The sequence below is a fragment of the Ambystoma mexicanum genome, chromosome 1q (assembly GCF_040938575.1).
Source record: "Ambystoma mexicanum isolate Mex_15411 chromosome 1q, UKY_AmexF1_1, whole genome shotgun sequence".
NCBI lineage: Eukaryota > Metazoa > Chordata > Amphibia > Caudata > Ambystomatidae > Ambystoma > Ambystoma mexicanum.
In genome coordinates this window covers 1,241,583,329-1,241,605,373 of record NC_090922.1, presented here as the reverse complement: position 1 = coordinate 1,241,605,373, position 22,045 = coordinate 1,241,583,329, and positions in this window count along the sequence as shown.

The window sequence follows — 22,045 nt, the reverse complement described above, 5'->3', positions numbered from 1 at the left end:
CGGAAAGCACTTGCGTTCCACAGTGAAATACAAGAGAGTTCCCGGGCGAAGTTGCATGCCAAGTTCTATGCTGTTCGGCTGTCCGCTCTGTCCTGTTGCAGTTTCAAGGTCCTCTGGAGACGTTCTTTTGCTGAACTTGGTGGCTCCGCCCTCACTACCCAGCAGGCAACATAACCACAGATCTACGCGCATCGCGCGCGTGCAGGCCACGTTGTATGCTTTTCAGCTGTTTGCTGCTCGCAGCGCAGCTCGCCAGCACTCTACCCGGGCTATAATGCCGTCCCTACACGTGTAACCACCTAACGCTATTGGATCCCCTACAGCCTTATAACGCTGGTGTTGAATTAACTTCAATGGTGAGTGAGGGTGAACGTTCCCGCACAATATATATAATATTTTACACGAGTTTTAATGCGTGGTGTTTTTTACACGCTCAAATCAGGCATGCCAAGTCATGTAGTTGTTTCCTGTGCGTCTGTCTCATTGAAGTCTACGCCGATGAAGGCGTCACCCATGATTGCCAGCATGAAAAAACGTACTGCCATGTCTTCGTTTATGTTTGACACAAAAAACTTAGCGAGGGACATAAGAGGGTTTTGTGTACCATACCATGTTGGACTTGAGACCCAAGAGGTCACTTTGGGATGTGCCCCAACCATAGACCTTGCTTTTGATTAATGTCATGCAATTAATTCGCCTACAGATCACAACTCATGTCTGGTGTTGACTCAGGAGTTGTTCCCGTGTGTAATCTTGCAGTTGTGGCAAACACATCTCTCCAACCAATTGTGAGCAGCTTCCCATATGCTGATTTAGTCACACAACCTCTTAATATAACTATATCAAATGAAGTAATTTGTGCTTCAGACGAATTGAGTGGTCTTACATTCAGGCCATGCACATTAGAAGAGCGCCCAGATTGTAACAAATCAATTGATGTACCAGCATGTTTTTCTCCAATTGTCAAGCAGCTGCCTCACATTAATGAGAGTAGTGGTCAATCTGCCAGTCTGTTTGTTGGAAATAAGCCAGTTTCCGTTCTATACTTTTTTTTAAAGTCTTTTTATTTGCATTTTCAACACAAAACAGAACACAAAAGCACCTAAATAACAACCCACAACACATTTCGACTGGCACTTTTGAGTCCATATTATTCTTTATCTGCTCGGTTCACGGCTAGGCCTTCCATTCTATCCTTATCTTACACTCATCCGACTCCACAGAGACCACATTCTCATTTTGAACATCCGGCGGAGCGCCTTGGTCACCTTCCACCTTCAAATACTCATAGTCCATTGTTAGAAATCACTCTCAACACAATGAACTCAACAATTTTTTCACTCATGAAAAATTATTTGAAAACCTGGATGAAAAACTGTCACGATAAACCATCCAAATAGATAACATTGTTACGTGGATGCAAAATTATGACAAAACTCAAGCCATTTCACTTAAACGTCAGATTTCAGTGGCTGTTGTTCAGAATTCTATGAATTCACTTTCGGTTGATACCGGAATGTCAAAACAGACTTGCATACCTGGCGTAAGTGTCCTACCTGAGTTTCCAGCAATCATTTACCCAGTTCCACATCATGATAGTGAGAATCAAAACGGAAATTCAGTAGAGATTTCCAACATTGTGCCAGTGCACAATCTAGAAACTGTTCTTCCAAAGGTTGTAGAGACTATGGATACACCCCCTAATGATAAACTACTTCCTGTTCCTCCTAGGACTTTCAAGATGTTTCATGGCAAGACAAATTCTCAGCCTCATGTGGGTAGCTGTGGGTCTAAAAAAATCTAAGAATGTTAAAACTGCTTCGCTACATGTGAACTCTAATGTGAAACAATTAGTTAACGTGTAGTAAATTCTTCAGCTCGTTCAAGCAACACTGTAATTAATAAATACAAACTTTTGACTTAAAGGAAACAAAAAATAATGACTATCCCAGCCACTCGCCCTTCGAATAATTATGCACCTCTGAATGCCTTCATTTCTGCAATAGCTAGTTCAGGTATTAGAGAGGGTGCACGGAACAATAGCACTTCTTCTGCGCACACAGTTGTAATAAATCCTAAGACACCTATACCTAAATCAAATGCTTCATTTACGAAGGATGTATTCCCAGTGAATGAAATATTACTGCAGATTAGAGCAGAGATACTGAAGTCTATAGAACACTTTCTAGTAACTAAACAAAACATCATACCTATGTCCATTACCCCTATTATTATTCCTCCCATTCAGAGTCAATTAACCTCAGATATAGTGCCACCATGTGCCATGTTCGTACATGAACCTCCTGAAATGATTCAAGACAGAACTTTTCGACTATCTTTAGCTATTGCCACACCTTGTGTGCCGCCTCCTTCCGACCTCATTGCAAAGAATCAGGACAGAATTTCCTTGTCTATCCAACTTAAACATAATCAAGTTGGAAATGAAACCAAACAACATAATGATGATTATCATCACCATTGGTTTATATATAAATGCCATCCGGCTCCTTTCCCTGCCTATGATCTCAATAGATCAAGTTTTCTTACAATATTCAATGAAATAAGTAGCCTGCAGGATTTTACTTCTACTGACATTGTTCGGATAGAATTTCAGAACGATGACGATCTAACAATGGTGAGGCTATGGATGACCTCTAGTTTGGTTAGAAATGTTCTCTGGCAGGCTCGCATGGACCTCTTTTCGTTGGGCTTTGTTTTGGCTATTGATCCATCCACACTTAGCAGTGATTCGTCCTTTCGACTGCCGGTAGGACTTAATTTGAGTGCACGTCGGAATTACATTAAATCATATGATTCAAAACCAAATTTCAACAAAGCTGATTCAGATCAAAGATTTCAGCCCGGGAATCCGACCCTGTAACTAGCTCTGGTACATGTTGACAAGATGGTGTCTCTTGCATGCTGGACCACCTGTGGTTCCTCCCATTTCTTTGGACCCAGTGCATGTATTCTGGCCTCCTTTTATATTGTGGCTTTACAGGAAACCTGCTTGACAGAAAAAACAGTCTGGAATAATTATGACATCATCCTGCAGTCTGCGAAATCGAATGGAAAAGGTCGCCCTTGTTCGGGTCTGTTGGTGGCTGTGGCAAGAGACCGAGGTTTGTAATTATATTCACGGAAGGCAGCAATTTTGTACTTGCAAATGGTAAAAATTAAATACCATGGAGGGATGATTGCGCTAATAAATATTAATTGCAATCCATTGGCCATTGTTGACGAGAAATTCTTTGGTGATGAGATAGAGATCACTAATTTAATATTAGTTGGAGATCTAAATCTACGATGCTTCCAACAAAGTGAATTAAACTCCACAAGCCGGAGGTGGTTAACGTTAATGCAGAGTCGACATCTTTTCATGCTTAATGGAGCGATTACGGATGACATCCAGTTCAAGAGCACATGGCAGCTTTCTAAAAGTGAGTCCACCATTGACTACATCTTCACTGCTAGACGCACTTTTGAACAAGCAATTTCATTCAAAGTTGTGGGTCAGTCTCATAGTGATCATAAATTACTGTCCTTGAGGTGGGTTTATAAGTCAACCTTAGTGCAAGTTGAACAAAAATATCATTGCCGACTCTCAGAATTAATAATTCTAAAACACGATTTCCTTGGACCGAACAATCACTGTTGAATATAACGAAATATCTGCGAGTGGGCATTAGGTATAAGTTGGGTTGGTGAACCATACACCTCTATTTTACAGCTGTTCAATCTTCATTCTCCTCGTCTCACATATAAACATCACCAGCCAAAGCACACTTTTGATGTTGTGGTTCAGTCAAGAAAATCTGAGTTGCGAAAACAAATCAAGTTATCTGCCTTTCTTCCAGCCACAGCACAATTGGGAGTAATTCAATCTTTAAAATGCAGGTTCAATAATTGGCTTCGATCCCACAAAGCATATTTGTTGCAGACTGATGCTGAAAACATGTTACAGGCAGTGTGCTCTAAAAACACCAGGCAGGTTTGGTCCTTACTAAATTTAGCCACTCAACCAAGGCAACTGACGACGCAAATTAATGGTGTTCTTGAGCATAAATGGGTTGCCCATTTTTCCAAAGTGTATGAAATCCCTGAACATCACTTTGATCTCGAAGCATAGGTCAATGTAAATTATTCAGAGCTGCAAATATTGGAAGAAGACATTTATCACTACATCATCGGATCCAGCAACTCTAGAGCTCCAGGACCCGATGGTCTGAACAACAAGATGCTAAAGTCACATCCACATCTGTGGGCTAAAATATTGTTTAATATCTTCCAATAAGTTTTGAGCTCTAACAACATTCCAGAGTCATGGCGTAGTTCAGTGATCGTATCTATTTTTAAGAAGGGCGATCAGTCATCTCCTATGAACTATAGGCCGATTGCTCTTCTCGATGTGCCGGGGACATTTTTTTCACGGTTTATATTACGAGATCTGAATCAATGGACTACAAAGGCCTGTCAGAGAGATCCGTTTCAAACCAGCTTCATCTCTGGCATGGGAACTGCTATTAATCTCCTTACATTAAAAGTCATTATTTCTCATCACGACTCGAAGAAACAACCGTTGTATTTCGCCTTCATTGACCTACGAGCAGCATTTGATTCTGTGTCGAGGGAGCTGCTAATCAATAAGATGATTCGAGCTGGCTGTCCCTCTTATCTAGTGAGTATGATCGAGGCGCTTCACAGTAATACTAACATACGGGTTAGAGTGAACTTAGAGGGAAGGTTATCCCCAAGTATTAAGACATGAAGGGGGCTGAGGCAGGGATGTATTCTAGCCTCGGCCCTCTTCAATTTCTTTATCTCTGACATTCAGGGAGCTTTTACTGAGGTTTTATCTGATGGCCCCATATTGAACTCCAGGATAATCTGCGCCCTCTAATATGCGGACAACTTGGTTTTAATTTAAAAAACCCCTCTAGGTTTACAACGCTTGTTGAATGCGCTGGCCAATTATGTACAATCTAATCTACTCATGATTAACCTAGAAAAGTCTAAAACTATGATTTGTAATAGACATCACAGACGTCCATCTGCAAATGTCAATTGCACACTCCAAGGTCAGGAACTTGTACTTGTTCAGCAATATACATACTTAGGAGTTTCCATTGCTAATTGAGATGACACCAAGGTTCATTTTGAATGTTTAGACTCTAAACCAGTCGTGGCGATCTCTCAAGCACTCATCATCCAAAGTAGATATGGGAAATGTTCATTGCTATCTACATTGACCTACTATTCACAAAAAGGTATCCCAATACTACTATATGGTTCTGAGACCAAGGAGGTTACATCTGAAGTGACTTGCAGTAGGCTTGAGAGCAAATTCTGGAGATGACTGCTAAGGTTACCTAATTCTCTACCTGTCACATTGATCAGATTTGAGTTGGGTCTCATATCGCTGCATGCTAGGTACCTTTGGCAAATAATCGCCTTGTTTAGAAAATGTGTCATAGCCCTTGAATCGAATCAAGTTATAGGTACTTTAGCCAGACATGTTTTCTATGCTGAAGATAACTTATGCAAGGATGGAGATCTGTGGTGATTTGCGCGCTAGTTGATGCTAATGTTTCTTTTGATGAATTACTACATAATCCGACCAAGGTAAAAACCAAAGTATTCCAACTGGATTGGATCAAGACCAAAGAAAAATGCATGAGCTATCATGATTTTATGAACAATCCTTTTCCGCACAAGAGATTCATTTCAGTAGAACCATACTTAAAGAGATCTCCCTCCTTATTACATTGTCTAGACTTCATGCATATAAGATTCAATCTATGGCCTACCAAAGATATTCAAACCAGACAGAAAAGTATCCAGGCACATGAAAATGTTTGTCGATTTTGTCAACGTATAGATCAACCTGAAACCTTGTATCATTTATTAGTAGAGTGTAAGGAATTGTTTGCAAAACGCATACAATATTTGAAAATTCCCACTCAGAGATATGAAACTATATCACCAGAACTGTTTTGGCAATTAATATTTAGTGGAAGCACAACCTCTCTTAGACTTGGAAATATCAGATTTCTGAATGCTCTGAAACTCAATGATTAAGTACATTTTCTAGTGATGATTTCTTTTAAGGAATATCAATTATGATAATGAACTGTGCCAATGTAATTTTATTATGAATATTAATTGAGAAGGAAACAAATCTGTTACTTTCTTTTTAAAAACTGTCTTAATATGTTAGATGTTACAGATGTGCATACAGCAGACATGTGTCCGATTCCAAAACTTGATCAGCCAAAATTGCAGTCATTGTGGGAGCATTTTGCAAAAGTCTGCAGGAGGAGCACAAATGAACAGAAGGGGAAGAGTGGAAGACTGGGGGAGGATGCCAATGAGGGTGCAGTTGATTAGCTGGTGTAGTCTGTACACAGAGGGAAGTATGAGGCACCAGTGTGCTGGGTGACGTTAGACAATATTGACAAAGGGAGAAATGTACACAGTGTAATGAAACAAGAATCAATAAAGATGTCATCTGATCCCAGAAACTAGCAAACGTGTTATCTATTAGAAAAGGTTTGCTGAAGTAACAAAATATCTGGTTGTTTTTAACCGACAAAGTGTTCTCCCCGTAAAATAGTATGTTATGCTATTATTATGTTAGTCAGCTATTGTACTACATCAAATTACCTATGTAATGGTCTCACAGGTGTGAGGCTTGTCCAGAGAGTGGTGAACTCTGCCCCCTTCAGAGGTATTCAGAAAGAAAAGGCAACGGGAGGACGGGGAAAGCAGGAAGGTTAATCGAACATCAACATTTGGGAGCGATAGAAGGCAAGATAAGGAAGTGGTGTTTGTGAGAGTTTGGATGCAGGTAGACCCCAGGCACAGCTGGGTCAAAGAGTAGTACTGATGAAAAAGGGGCTTCCTATGATTACTGCAATACCGGGCCATATGGCTGTGAGAGCAGTTTCGTAGTACTCACTAAACAGTAGTAGCGGACGAATGAGGATGGGACATGCGCCGAATGTTCTCAAGCTTTCCATTGAAGAACAGAGTCTTGTTTTCCAGGGTACATTTTACGTATACAAGACAAACTCCAGCAGCTTTATTCTAGAACTGCTAAGCCCAACTATCAGAGATGGCAGAATCAAGAGTTGAATGTGCACAAAGTTGAATTTAGTTGGAAAAGTATGGCATGGGAAGTAGGGGGAGAGAAGGGAGACTCATCTATCAGAATTCCATACCTGCCTGGTCACGTACAGAATGGCGATTCTTAGTAAATGATGATGAGTAGTTTATGGAGCAATGTGGTTCTTTGGATGTGTGTAATGTGTATAATTGCCATGCCATGAGGAGATCTTTTAGACCTCCCTTTGCTTAAATGATAGGGTGATCACAGGAACGATTGACATGGTATTGGAAGAGTAGTCATATTGTAATTAGTTTAAGTAGAGTACAGAGATAGACATCCCTAACCGAACTGCGATTCCCTACTGGAAGCACTCACCACCACCCTCTCAGCCTCCGACTGACACGCACCTCTGATACAATGCACCTGCTAACCAAAACCGTCAGTGCCCTGGTACATGCAAGAGCCCGCCCCTTTCCTCCCCGCCACCCAGTACTGCTGTACCCCTCCTCTGTGCCCCTCTGTATCCTACCCCCACTGTATATCTGTTCTGTTGTTACCTCTCTAAAGCACTCTGTTATGTATCTGTATTGTTGTATGCCTCTGTAAAGCGCTCTGTTGCTACTCGAGGCTAGGTCTGCGCTCTCATTAAATACTATTATAATAATAATAATACATGGATGATGTAATACACAGCATTACATCTGATGAAGAGCATGGTTGTGAACAACACAAGTATGGACAAATGAAACAAGCTTAGAGGTTTAGATGGTACAGCATTTTCTCGAGTAGTACAGTAGGACAATTAGTAGAAGTTAGCAGTTAACAAGGAGAAGGGGTGATATGGCAGGACACAATAGGCAGCAGAAGGCCAAATAACATTATAACAATATGCTGTTCTATACTTTGTAGTTGAAAAATCCAGTTAGTTACATAGCTACTTTCCATCCTTTTTCCTAGATCATGACAGAGATACTATATGTCTGGATCTAATACAGTGCGAATAGTGAGACTGAGAGATGATTACCCTCGTTAATCTGAGAAGGTCTCTTGCAAACACTTGTATACTGTATGGAAGAAGTCGGGTGGGGGGCGATGTATGTTACCCCTTTGTTGGCGTTTTGTTTTGTTGATATGCAAAATGTTCATAAAAACAGTTTTAAAAAATAAATCTGAGACGGTCTCAAAAGGCATATTGTACATTTTCAGTCTTCAGTCTTTCAGTCTTCTCAAGATGAATATAGATTTTCACTTTTGAATCATCGATAAACTCGACTATACAGGGTCAACTATAAATTGTTTTTTTTTTCCTGAGGAGGGGGTTTGGTTGATTGGACGTAGAGACGTCTGTGCAACAACGACCCTGATCTTTTAATGCAATGTGTAATATATGATCACCTTCAGTTTTTAACGTGGATTGTGCAGGGCCGATTTTGATGGCCAATTAAATGCTCTGAATGTTAAAATGAAGTGTGCTTGTGTTGTGATTTATGTTGTATTTTGTGACTTTCAATGTTTGCATGAAGACATTTTATTATGTATGTTGTCGTTCTTTGTGAGTAACTTTGTGTCATAATGAGATGTGTTATGTATACATGTTAATAGTAAGAATGAAATATAATAGAGTTTGGATATTTCACCTAAAAATATCTTCCTAATATAAAAAATGTGAAACATGCTTTTTATTTTTATTTGAACGACCAATATTGATATCTAAGTAGTTTTAACATGTGCTGTTGGACGGAATTACGTTTAAGTTTTAATTCTGTGACCAACATCCCTCTTTGTAAATGGAATGGCCACCAAAGCATACAAAGGAACACATTTTTTGGGAATAAATGGAATGAATTGTCATTGGAGAGAGAGAGCGTTTGAATAGGCGAGAATAAGACACCACCAAAAAGTTTGAACTAGAGAGTCATAATCATTTGTATTTGTATTTATTTGCGACTTATTTAGCGCTTTATGCGGGTCCGCGCTTAGAAACCTCTGGTTGTTAAGCACGTTATAAATAACCTATCATATCATATCAATAGATGGGAACAGGTTATCAGCAAGTAGAAAAAAGGCAATATTTATGCACAACTTGGGTTGCAAGGGACAAGAAGTATGTAGGCATCTACCGCTTTTCCTGGAAATACAGGAAGGTAATGGCTTAAATGTAAATGAAGAGATAGTTGCCAGGATGGAAAACCAATACTGTTCTATATGAGAGATCAAATGCCGGGAGAGTCTATAGATGAGTTCTTAGCTGCTTTGAGGGGCATTGCTTCACGTTGTAACTTTGGACAATTTCTAAATGAGGTATTACGAGATCAAATAATGGTGCGCATGACAAATGATCAAATGAGAGAGAGAATCTGGGAAGAATCTGAACCTTCCCTTTTATGAAGTTATCAGAATAATAAAAAGTATAGGAAGGCTATCAGAACCATGTTAAAAGTTAGCAAAAGACAAAATTACAGCCAACATGCAAATGTGCGCAACACTTAGTAAAGGGGAAGGAAACACAAATCTGCACAAAGAAGGATGGAAAAAGATACAATTTAGTGTGAGGTGTTATAGATGTAGAGCACGAGATAACATAGCAACCTCCAAAAACCTGCTGTCAAAGGGGAAATATGTAATATATGTGGAAGAACAGGTTAAGTTTTATAAAACGAATGTAACACCTGAAAGTAAGGAAGCAGAGGTTTTGCTGGGGGGTCTGAGGGTTAATGGGGCTACATCACTGGTCTTTTAGTTGTGGCCCTGGATAGAAGCTCAGGGGTTACAATCAAAATTCTAGCTAGCCCTGAGTCCTGACAGACGTGACGTTGGCATAGCCTCAGATGCTTTCCAGACCTAGCAACACCCCTGGATGGAAGTAGCTCTAGTAAATGAAGATACCCTCAGTAATTGTGAGGCTGAAAGAGAAGAAACAAGTATTGAGGTCTCACATCAAAGAGATGTACTAACAGTAAGGGATCAAGAATAAGACTCGGACACAGTGGCATGTTAAGTGTCGATTATAAACTTGTATTTGTCACAACATAATAAGGGGGTTGGGAGAAAGGGGTCTCCCTACAGCAATGAAACTAAGGATCTTCTGTGTCAGAATCTTAAACAAAAGAACATCCTCCGTCCTGTGTCCAAAACCATAACCTTACCCTTACACTCTAAACTCAATATAAGGTGTAAAAAGGAGATTTCTGTAGGCTAGGTAATTGTGGCTATCTTTCAGAATTCAAAACATAAAGTTCTAAATTGTTGAAAACAAAGAAATAAGTTAAACCGGGAAAGGGGTCTTCCCTTCCCTTATATTTCTTCTGGCAGTTTGAATGTCACTTTATCACAGTTCAAGGAGCAAGACTCTTCCTAAAAGTCTCCTTTAAAAGAATAGTTCTTTTTAATATTCAGTCTATCTCACTCTGTATCTCAATTAGCAAAACAAGGAGAGTTCTAGGAGTCTCTCTACCGGCACGAACGTGCCACATTGATCTGTTCTTGGGTGGATGGCCCCGCAAGAGTTTCAATCAAGTCTTAAGCTCACTGTCCCTTTCACAAAGGAGAAATATCCCTGCATATCAGTCTTTGTCCTGCCCAGGGACAGTCCAGCAACGAAATGCTAGGCAATTCTCATCTGAACAAGATTAACAACAGCAACCCCAGACACGTGTTTCAGCCTAGTTGGGCCTCATCATGAGGTGGAACAGTGCGGTCTCTAAGAACAGTGAGCAAGGGGTTCACATCTGGATTCCCCTGGTAACTTAGGGTAAGACCCAAAGTTACTTAATATGCAAAACAAGGAGTGTTCTGGGAGCCGCTCTACCAGCATGAACGTGGCCAATTGACCTGCTTGGAAATAGTTGGTGCCTTGAAAGGATATCAACACCACATCAAGCTAATGAGAGGGTCTGAATCCGACAAAAGTATCATAGAGGAGGCAGAAAGTTCTGAATTGGTGTCTCCTATTGTGACAATCATGAAACCAGACAACGTCATTAGATTGCACACTGATCTAAAGGGTGTGAACAGAAACATAGTGGTTGATAATCATCCATTGCCGAATATCACAGAAATACAAAATATCAGAGACGCATATATATTTTTAACCATTGATCGGTGCAGTGCTTATCATGAGATTGAATTGACAGAAGAAAGCAAGCATTTGACCACTTTCATCACGCCATGTGGATTGTTTAGGTTTAATGTGATGCCATTTGGATTAGCGTCTGCGGGTTCGGTTTTTCAAAAGCTCATAGGTAAAGATTTAAGAGTTGTAGGGAATCATGTAGTTTCAGAGTGACATTTTGTTGTACACAAAAAATGAAGCTCAGCACAAAGAGAAGCTGGAGCAAGTGTTGAACAAGCTATGGAATGACAGTAAAACTGCAAAAGTGCAAAATATCACAAGAGGAAGTGGAAGATCTTGGGCACACATTAGCCAAGCATGGAATCCGTCCCAAAGAATCATTAATGAAAAGCATTATTGCATCACCCGAGCCATCCAACAAACAAGAATAACTATCATTTTTGGGATTGTGCGGTTTTTACACAAAATTCATGAGAGATTTTGCATCAGTTGTGGCGCCAATGAGAGAACGGATAAGAAATGGAATTACATTTGAATGGAAGGAGAGACAAAGGTGACCATCTATGATAGATGTCCAGTAAAAAGATACCATCCCTGTCCCCTGGGCCCCACTGGGCATAACACAATCAACATGATTATGTGTGTATGCAAGGCGCTGCACATTCATACAGCAATCACTATCATTCTCACGAGCATCCATCACCATACACTCACTCATAACATAAGCATAAACGCATCCATACACATGTTTAAATAAAGAAAATGAACATAAACTTACCTTCTGCATTGGCCTGTGTGTGGGTGCTGAAACGTCCTGCTCCAGGCTGTCCTGTCCGTATGTGCGAGGAGGCGCAGGAGCTCCTCATCGGACATACAGACATGCAGTGTCCCAGCCAGCATTTCCAAAGAGCTATGTAATGCTGGTAAAGCAAAACGCCACAGCCTTGCATGGCTCAGTGAGCATGTGTGGCTGGGGAACTGAACTGAACAGTCAAAGTCCCTTTGACAGTCCAGCCAGCCCAGGAGCACTCCCTCAGCTGAAAAAAATCAGCTGAGGGAATGCTCACTGTTTCACTGGGCTGGCTCCTTAGTTCCTCCATAATGGGTGAGGCCGCCATTATGGATGAGCCGCCAGGCTTGGACTGGCCTATAGGGCAATGCCTGTACCAAAAATGTAAAATGCTAGTGTTGGCCAGTCAAAATGGGCCACCATTTTGGCCAATGTGGGCCAGTTTGATGAGTTATTTCACTATGCAGTTAGTAATTTTGACCATTGTTGCTGAATATATCACAATTTACTTACATTTTAACACAAAGCACCCCCTTGGGTACTATTGAAACAGGGGGCCTCATTACAACCCTGGCGGTAGCTGTGCCGGAAAAACCGGCGTCTGGATCCGGGACCCACGAATGGGCAATTACTGGGTCATGCCAAGTTAGGCGGACCTGGTAATTGCCCTTTTGTGGGTGCCGGTGCATCCGACGAGCTGTGCACAACTCGTACTATGGCGGTACGGTAGCAATGGTGCCGGTAGCTTACCGAAACTGTTGTTACCGTACCGCCATAGTTGTATTGAGGCCTAGTCTGTGACTAAAGGAATGAATATCCATTTACAACTGCAGGCCACTTTTTCATTGTTGCCTGAGATAGTTTTGTGCTTCAGCCTGACCATGTGAGCCGCCCCTGCCCATTTCTTCCAATCTAAAAAAAATCTTTTTTTTTTTACATTTCATGCTGAGCTCTCAGGGCACCCAGGGATGCACCCGCGGACCCATGGGGGACCGCGCCCCACAGTTTGAATACCGCTGCTGTAAGCGCTACCTATTCTTATAACAAATATGTAAATTTACAAAGTAAATCCGACATATTGCAAGTCAGGGAAACAAATCGTTGGAGTCAGTTGTATGGATAGATAACCGTATTGATTTGTTTTCCTTTTCTTGACAGTATTTCTTATCTACTGTAGAACAATAAATTCAGCTAACCTTGTGCCTCCAATATCAAATGTGCGAACTGGAAGGTAGAAGCCATTTCTTTTCTCAGAAAGCTTTGGTATTGACAGAGATATAATGTACCCGAGAGACAAAATTGGGCATATTACTAGAAAAAAAGCTTTTTCATTGACACACATTGGCACTTTGGAGGCCTTAATTTTCCCTGCGATATAGATGATAAAGCAATGCAACGTACTGCCTATAGATGCACCACTAGATGCCACTGCGTCATTCAACAAGGTTCAGCCAACAGGGGTCATTATGCCTGAACATTGCAATCATTAATATATGCTGGGATAGGCAATATTACCAAAGAATTGGTGGAGCAGATATTGCAACACCTGACTGGCAAGTGACCTGTCGCAGGAGCTGTGGGACCAACCTTCCCCACCAATGATTCAATGTTTTACATTTTCTTTCCTCATTGTTATGATAAATCTTTGCGGAACATAAACAGCCATTTGCTTATTTAATATGCCCTTATTACATTGTGGGAGATGATTGGCCATCATTTGCCATTGCACTCTGGGACTTATAGTGCTTCATTTATGATGGGGGCATCAGGAGTAGTACAGCATTTGTTGCTGGTGAAGCATTTACCGATAAATGGGACATGCTGTTCTGTATGTGACTCCTACATAGCAACATATCAATCTCTTGATTTTATGTCTGTGTTTACCCTGCCACTTGCTCTCCAATAGTACCTGGCAGTAGCATGTCCTAATGCTGCTATTCAGACTCTTCACCCGCTGAAAACCTACAGCAAGCATCATGGGTACTTTGCTTTTGCTCATGAACCCTAAATAGATTATAATGTCTGTCCTTGAAGTTAACTCATGCCTTCAAGGTGACGCCCCCCTCCTCCCAAGAGAATATAATTTGAATGATAGAACTTTTTTTCTTCAATAGTTCATCCACTTAACAAGAGAGGGAAGCTCTCACTTTATAAATTAGTGTAAAAACTATAGAGTATGTTTTTTAAAACCTGACCAACTGCTTATTCATACAAGGTGTTGGTAGTCTAGGTATCTGAACTGGCTAAAGATGCAGTATGTCATCGAACAAAACTAATACAGTTTCCTCCCCTCATAGGCAACCAATGCTCACATGGGAACTGAGAAATATGTTTGAAAGTATTCCTTCCGCTGTTTGAAATGGCCTGGTGTGTCCCTCCAGATGACCCATGCCCTGCTTGCCATTGATTTAAAGATGTATTCTTAGCACATATCTACTGTTAAACAAAGGGTTGTTAATAATCTCCTATTACTTCTTTTGATTTTCTTGTGGTTGATCAAGGTCATGAGAACTTTACAACTAACTGTTCAGTTAGTTTCTGCTGAAATTCCCTGGCAGTTTCCTTCAGGACTCACAGAATAAAAGGATAATCAACCCCATCCACTGATCCAGATTATTCCAGTGCAATGGTCACAAATGAAGGAAGGAATCATGGGGGAATTGAACATATGTAAACATCTCTCAGATTTCTTCTTTGGTTAGATGTGATAGATAATATTGGAGTGCAATTTCGGCCTGAAAAAATAGACCAATCATGTTAAGGTGATGCGATTACTGATAAGAAAAAAACAGTTCTGAAAGTGTAATTTCTCATAGAGCCCAAACAACCCAATGTGATGCAAGCCGTCTTCCCCTCTAGGACTAATCAACCTCCTTTGGAGAAGGACATGATCTATGGGGACATGGAGGGAATGGGAATGAACTCGGGGGGACTTTAGGGTTACTTTTAGCTGGGTGCATTCTGGGTCAAGAAACACGTCCCAGCCCCTAAACGGTGAAGCTTTGAAACCTTGAAGAGTTTCATTATATTTGCCAGTTATAGCCTCCACTTCTTCCATCACAAATGATCAGCAAGTACAAGTGCAGACCCTTGCCCTGCTCCACGAAAGGAAAAAGAGGCATATATCAAAGATGGTAACCCTCCTTTACAGAGGTCAACCAAGATCGATCCTTGAGTCAGTCCTCACCCACGCCCTAAGACAAGCCGCTAACTTTCTCAGATGAGAAAGAAGTCTTTGTTGCTGCCAGTGGTGACATCAAGGAGTTCCACGCAACGGATGTGCAAGAAACAAAGCTAGAAGGTTACATTCATCTTGGCTTGCTAGGTATCTGTTATATCGTGCCTGAGTGTGTTGGTAATGTTTATCAGTAAAGGAAGGAGATGTGATGTGATGTGCTTGTCTCTGCATGTGAAATCTGGTGATGTCATGTGGAGTGTTGCCTTGTGAATGTCGGAATGTTTACCCAAGGATTCCACCTTTACCCTGCACAACTGGATGTACTACCGTCCAGACCGCTGTGGCACACTCACCACATTTTTCTAGTTTAATGGCGGCGCTACCACCCATACAGCTGTGGTTTCACTCAACCACACTCATACTTACATATACACTGTGTGGCACTTTCACCCACATACATTACATATTCTGGGTGCTACCCAACACTCAACCTCTTTGACTCTTAGTAAAACACATGTTTTACCCATGTGCACCCATTTCATACATGAGTCACATAAAACAACATTTTGTATTACCATTTTGCAAAAATTACCATCCTAATAATCCATGTTGCGCAATATATATACTTCTTTTCTCACCATTAAAGCAATAGCAAACTATATAATTACATTTCCTAAAATCCAGGGCGAGTTTATGTACCACCCTGCATCTTTGTGGCACTCACCCACAATCACTTGTGTCTACACTGCCTAACAACTCAATTTCATAGTGACATTTGCGTACACAGCCCTTATGGCGTAACCAAGAAATATGCGCATTTATTCCTACATGTCCATGTTGGCTGGAGCCTACCCTGCAATCCCTCAAAGGTTACTCTAACCTCTCTGACACCCTGCTACTGACTCGCACACATCTACGCATATTGTGCATGTTCAGAATGTCCAAATGAGTCCTTTTGAACCTGAAATTCCTCAAATGCGTTAAATCTAATACATTTTAGCTTTTACCTCACTTCCTACACACATATATCCACACACAAACTTCTCGTGCACCTCCCATGCTTGTCAATCCTTAATCTGCTACAAAACTCGGTTGGTACCACAAACTTAATGCATACGCATATTGTGCATGTTCAGAATGTCCAAATGAGTCCTTTTGAACGTAGAGTTCCTCAAATGTGTTAAATCCAATACATTTTAGATTTGAACCTCAATTCCTGCACACATATATCCACACACAAACTTCTCATGCACCTCCCATGCTTGTCAATCCTTAATGTTACAAAACTAGGTTGGTAACAAATACTCAGGTGGATGCGCCACCTCCATTTACACTGGCGGAGGCGCTCCCTCCAAATACTCTGGCGGAGACGCTACCTCTAATCACACTGGCAGAGGTGCTACCTCCAACTACTCTGGTGGAGGCAGTGCCTCCGCCAGTGTGATTGGAGGTAGCGTCTCGGCCATAGTATTTGGAGGGAGCGCCTCCGCCAGTGTAATTGGAGGTGGCGCCTCCGCCTGAGTATTTTGAGGTAGCGCCTCCACCAGTGTGATTAGAGGTAGCACCTCTGCCAGTGTATTTGGAGGTAGCACCTCCGCCAGTGTAATTGGAAGTAGCACCTCCGTCAGAGTATTTGGAGGTAGCGCCTTCCGCCAGTGTAATTGGAGGTAGCGCCCCTCCAGAGTATTTGGAGGTAAGACCTCTGCCAGTGTAATTGGTAGCGCCCCGCCAGGGTACCAGTGTAGTTGGAGGTAGCACCTCCGCCTGAGTAATTGGAGGTAGCGCCTCTGCCTGTGTAATTGGGGGTAGGGCCCCACTAGAGTATTTGTAGGTAGCGCTTCTGGTTGTGTCATTTGGTAGCGCCCTGCCAGAGTATTTGGAGGTAGCGCCTCTGCCAGAATACTTGGAGGTAGCACCTCCGCCTGAGTAATTGGAGGTAGCGCCTCTGCAAGAGTATTTTGAGGTAGCGTGTAGCGCCTCTGCTAGAGTATTTGGAGGTAGCGTATCCACCAGTGTGATTGGAGATATCACCCCAGATGCTTGAAGGTGTAGGTGGGTGTGTAGGGTTAGTGGCCTACAGAAGTAGGGAGAGTGTCCCTCAGAATCGATATTCCCCATGCTGGTGATGGATGTGGAAAGCAGCCGAATATGCTGTTGTGTGCTTGTCAGTGTGTGTTGACGTTTGGGAAGAAGGGAGATATGGTGTGTCTATTTGATGTATCTGTGTGGGTGCAGTGTGAATCAGTAAAGGAAGGAAATGTGTTATATTGTGTCTGAGTGTGTTTGTAACGTTTATCAGTAAATGAAGGAGATGTGTTGTGATGTGCTTGTCTCTGCATGTGAAAGCTGTGCAGGGGAAGGGGAAAAGTGGGGTTGGGGGGTGGGGACCGTGCATTACATGGGGTAAATAGAATAAACAAAAACAATAAGAGAAGTACCGCCAGCTGGTGGCAAGTGCAAAGGGTAAGTGCAGACATCAGGTGTCAAGTGCTGGTGGAGGACTGTAGGGATACAGAAAACAGTCCCCAAGTGCAGGTGTGCAACTGGCAGGGGAGGGGATCTGGGCCCGAGGTCAGAGGGTGGCCAGGTAACCAGTGCAGTGTCAGCAAGGAGTTCAGAAGGGAGAGGAGGAGAGAAAGCAGAAGCAAAGAGGAAGCTTTTGAGGTGCTTTGGGAACCAGATATGGTTCTCCCCAAGTTTCAGGGAGGCAGGGAGGCTGTTCCAGAGGGAGGGCCCAGCCAAAGAAAGAGATCTACCACAAACTCGTTGCTCGGAGAAGCTACTGACCCTGAAGGAGTTGGAGGAGGATGAGCGAAGAGCTCGAGAAGAAGATATTTAGGAAGAGGGAGTTGAAGGTATTGAGGCCCCAGGCCTCAGAAGGCCTTGTGGACAATGCAGAGGGCTTTGAACTTAATCCTTGCAGCCACTTGGAGCCAGTGCAGAGATTTCAGTCCTGGAGAGATACGATCCCTGGGCTTGAGGCCAAGAACAAGTCTCGCAGTCCTGTTCTGGATGAGTTGCAGAGGGCGGAGAGTAGAAGCAGGCAGATTTAGAAAGAGACTTTTGCAATAATCCAGCCTAGAGAATACCAGAGCCAATTGATAGAGAGGATGACTCTGGGTGAAGTAAAAGAAACACTGATGCAGTTTTAACTGTCATTGGCACCATACAGCTAGCATGCTGTCGGAGAGCTGCACAGGACCACCATCAAGCAGGCAGTGTAGCCTGCCACAGGATGACAAGGGCATATTAATCTTGAGCTGTCCAAACTGATGTTGCAGTTAGAAAAGACTTTCAACCAGGCCAGAAGAAGGACAGTGGGCTAATGGCATCCCTGCCAGGCCCTCTACCAGATCCAGCAATGAAAGTAATCTGAGATAGTTTCCTGAGACGCTCATTCTTTCCTTGAGGAAGTATCGAAGACCACAGGCAGTGACCAATGCCTGCAGGAAGTGAGAGGTCTATTATCCGTTGATCCTGTTATCCATGGCAACAGCTAGACCATGAAAATTAATGGCTACTAGAACAAGGAAAGCCAGAGGAGAATCCAGAATGACACCTACATATGCTGGGCCAGGGAGCAGGAGGCATTGCTTCTCACATCCTGGTCGAAGTGGAAGGCCAAGGTATGACCACACTATTTTACTCTGGCAGCTATCAGACGGTTCAATGTGAAATTCTCGAATATTGATGGTCGCACACAAAAAATATTTTTTTTCCGGCCGGTTTTGGTAGGACCCTCAATAATCTGAAATTTCCCTTTTTTTACCCCTTCCCTCTTTCCCCACCTATCCCGCTTGTTTACTCTTTATTTTGGGGACTGGAGGTTCACCCCCACCCTCCCATTACTCCCCAGCATTCACTTCAGTACCTGCCCCCCACTCCTGTCACAAGCACCAACAGAAACACACACGGACAAGCACACACACACACTAACCCAATTTACCGGCGTCATCCATGGCTTCTGTCAGGACTGGGCGAGTCTGTCAGCCACTGTGTGCACTCGAGTACAGCAGGGGTGCAACAGTTTGCGTTAGAAAGACAACGCTGAGTGGTCTCAGCGCAGTCTTTCTAAAGCGATATTTTTTATAGTCGCAAATAATAGAAAGACATTTTCACTCTATACCCTGCCAGACATCTGTCTGAGCTGACTTAGTTCTCCCCGAACAGCTATTGAGGAAATGAAGGGTCCCAAACCCCTGTGTGCAAGGGCCCCAAATTAAGGGTAATGTAGATGGAGAAAGGTACCACATGACTGACCTTCATGTAAAGTTGTCTGCCATTGATTCGAGCCCCTAGATTTCCCATCTAAAAGTAAAAGATAACTGGTGAGAGGATTATTCCTTGGGGGTCTCCAAATGAGACTTTATGGTGCAATGATCTGAAATGTCCCACCTGGACTAGCTGCTGTCTGTCAGACTATCGCCAAGGGGCAAAATACCTGCAAGGAAAAGGTCGACCTTATATTCCAGGCCATTCATTGCGATGTAGGACGGCCAATCCTGTGGTTATCCCTAAATGTCGGCAAACAGGGGTTGGGGACAGGGCTTTCTCTGTCGTAGCAGGAACCCATTTGGAATGACCTACCTACTGCTCTACAGAGCACGGAGAACAAGCTGCAATTTTGCTGCCTCTTAAAAACGTTCCTCTTCTAGGATGATGTGTTTGGCCCGACCCCAGTATCCTAGCGCCAAGATACCTTAGGGTGAACGTCAGCTCTATAAGAACTTTTAACAAACAAGGCCACCAATGTGCAGTCTTTGGAGCCCCTCTGTCTCCTTGCAGGACTAGAAACATGGGACCCCTCTGTGACACCTCTGATGATATGCCAGGCGCCATCAAAAAAGTGCGTGTTTGCTGTCTCAAAGCTACATCTTGGTTTGAACCCAGACTGGTAGTCCTTTAATAGACTGTTTTGACCTATTTATTTGTGTGGTTGCAGGGCTAGATTTTCAACAATGGATTGTGAAGATATCCAATTCAGAGATAGAGATGGGGATCCCTGTTTATAGAAAACAGGTAACCCAAGCCCATGCAACCTTGGGATAGAGACAAGAAGTGACGCTACTACCACACACGCTATTAAAGAGCATGGCCACTCAGACCCGGGAATTAAGGACCCCCGAGATGCTGAGGTTGGGAAAAGGTAGGGTAGGGTCCTCGGGACACCAACCCTGATATGGAACCCATACCAACTAGAACCCTGACCTGGAACCCAGACCAGCTAGAAACCCACAGGGTAGAAGATCAGATGTACTAGTCTCAAGAACCTGCATGGGTACTGAGATTGAGGGTCAAGAGGGATCATACAGTCTGATAATAAGGAAGGAAAAGTTATCTTGGAGTGAAACCACCTTTCCTTTGGTACAGAAGGAAGACTAGCCAAAGACCAAAGGTAATGCCAGAATGCCCCTGCTATGGGCATTTAGCTCATCACTTAAAAGGGGGTGCAGTATAAATAACTGGGAAAAATTCATGGGCGAAAAGAGGACAGGGCACATAACAAAACCCATGCAGCACTGAACCCTGGATCAGAAACACGGGACACAGTAACACATGCGCTGTGCAGTGCATGTTGCACTGAAAGAAACAAAACCATTCCAGATGCTTCTCAAAACACAGCCAAATGGCAATCATGGGGTTCCTGAAGGCCATGGCACAAAGAAATACATAGTGAGATCCAGGCAGGGGTGTTGCTAGATCTGGAAAAGATCTGGGGCTATGCTAATGTCGGGACTTTCAGGACTTGGGGCTAGCTAGCTTTTTGATTGTAAACCCTGAGCTTCTATCCGGGGCTACAACCAAAACACCCGGTGCTATAACCCTCTTAGCCCCCCTCTAGCAACACCTCTGGATGCAGGGAACCCTGAGCAGAGAAGCAAGTTGGCCCTGCAACTGTTGCCTAATCATAAAATTGCACCGGACCGTAATAGGTTTCCAAACCCTGTTGAATCCTCTGTCAATCACAGACAGAGCTCACAGGTAGCCCATTAATCTACCACCAATGTTGTGGATTACTCAAAGGAGAGCCCAGAACACTGTGACAAGGGAAACAAACGACACATGTAAATAAATATTAGCAGAAGTGAAACAGATGGGGGGGAGGGGAAAATGAACCCGTGAGTGAGCACCAATCGTGAACAGAGACATCAATGGGAAATTCTACCCACCAACCACCCTCATTGTGGCAATTACTCAATCGACGCATGAAAAACAAACATTTGCATTTCAAGCAGCTGGAGAAACGGAAGGTAGCCAAGAGGGCCACACCAGAAAGAAGACAGAGATAACCAAGCTAAGGGGAGCAAGCAAGAAACCAGAGGTGGCTAAACTAAGAAGACTATACAAGAAAGATACTACGAAGCAAAGGTGCCAAAACGGTCACACATAAACCAGAAAATGACTAAGCCAAGGCAGTCACACAAGTGTGCCAAGTGAGTGAGGTCACTGTAGTATAATTGTTGTAAGGATGACAGGAGGCGTCTTAGTGATAGTGATGTCCTTTATTCAGCATACGACATCAATCATCATATGAAGCTATGTAGGTGGTAAATCCCCTTGGGCAGCTTGCCTCTAATGTAAGGGGTTGCAGCTGGGAGGCTGTATAGTCTTCTGTTAGGCCTGGGGCCTAATTCTCGGAGGAGCTGGGCGGGGACGTCTTCCCGCGTCCTCTGCTGCTCCCATAATGCGCACCGAGCGCGCGGGGGCGGCCCTAGTGGCTGCAGCCGAGATCTTGCGAGAGTTGCGGCTCTCGCGATATCTCTACACACCTCCCCCTGATAATGCAAAGGCAGTTCATTGCAATACATAGTCATTGTATCTCACCGGTCTTCTGTGTTCTCTTCTTGGCCGGTCACTTTTCTCGCTGTGGGCATCCTGATGTTCCAGTTCTCGTTC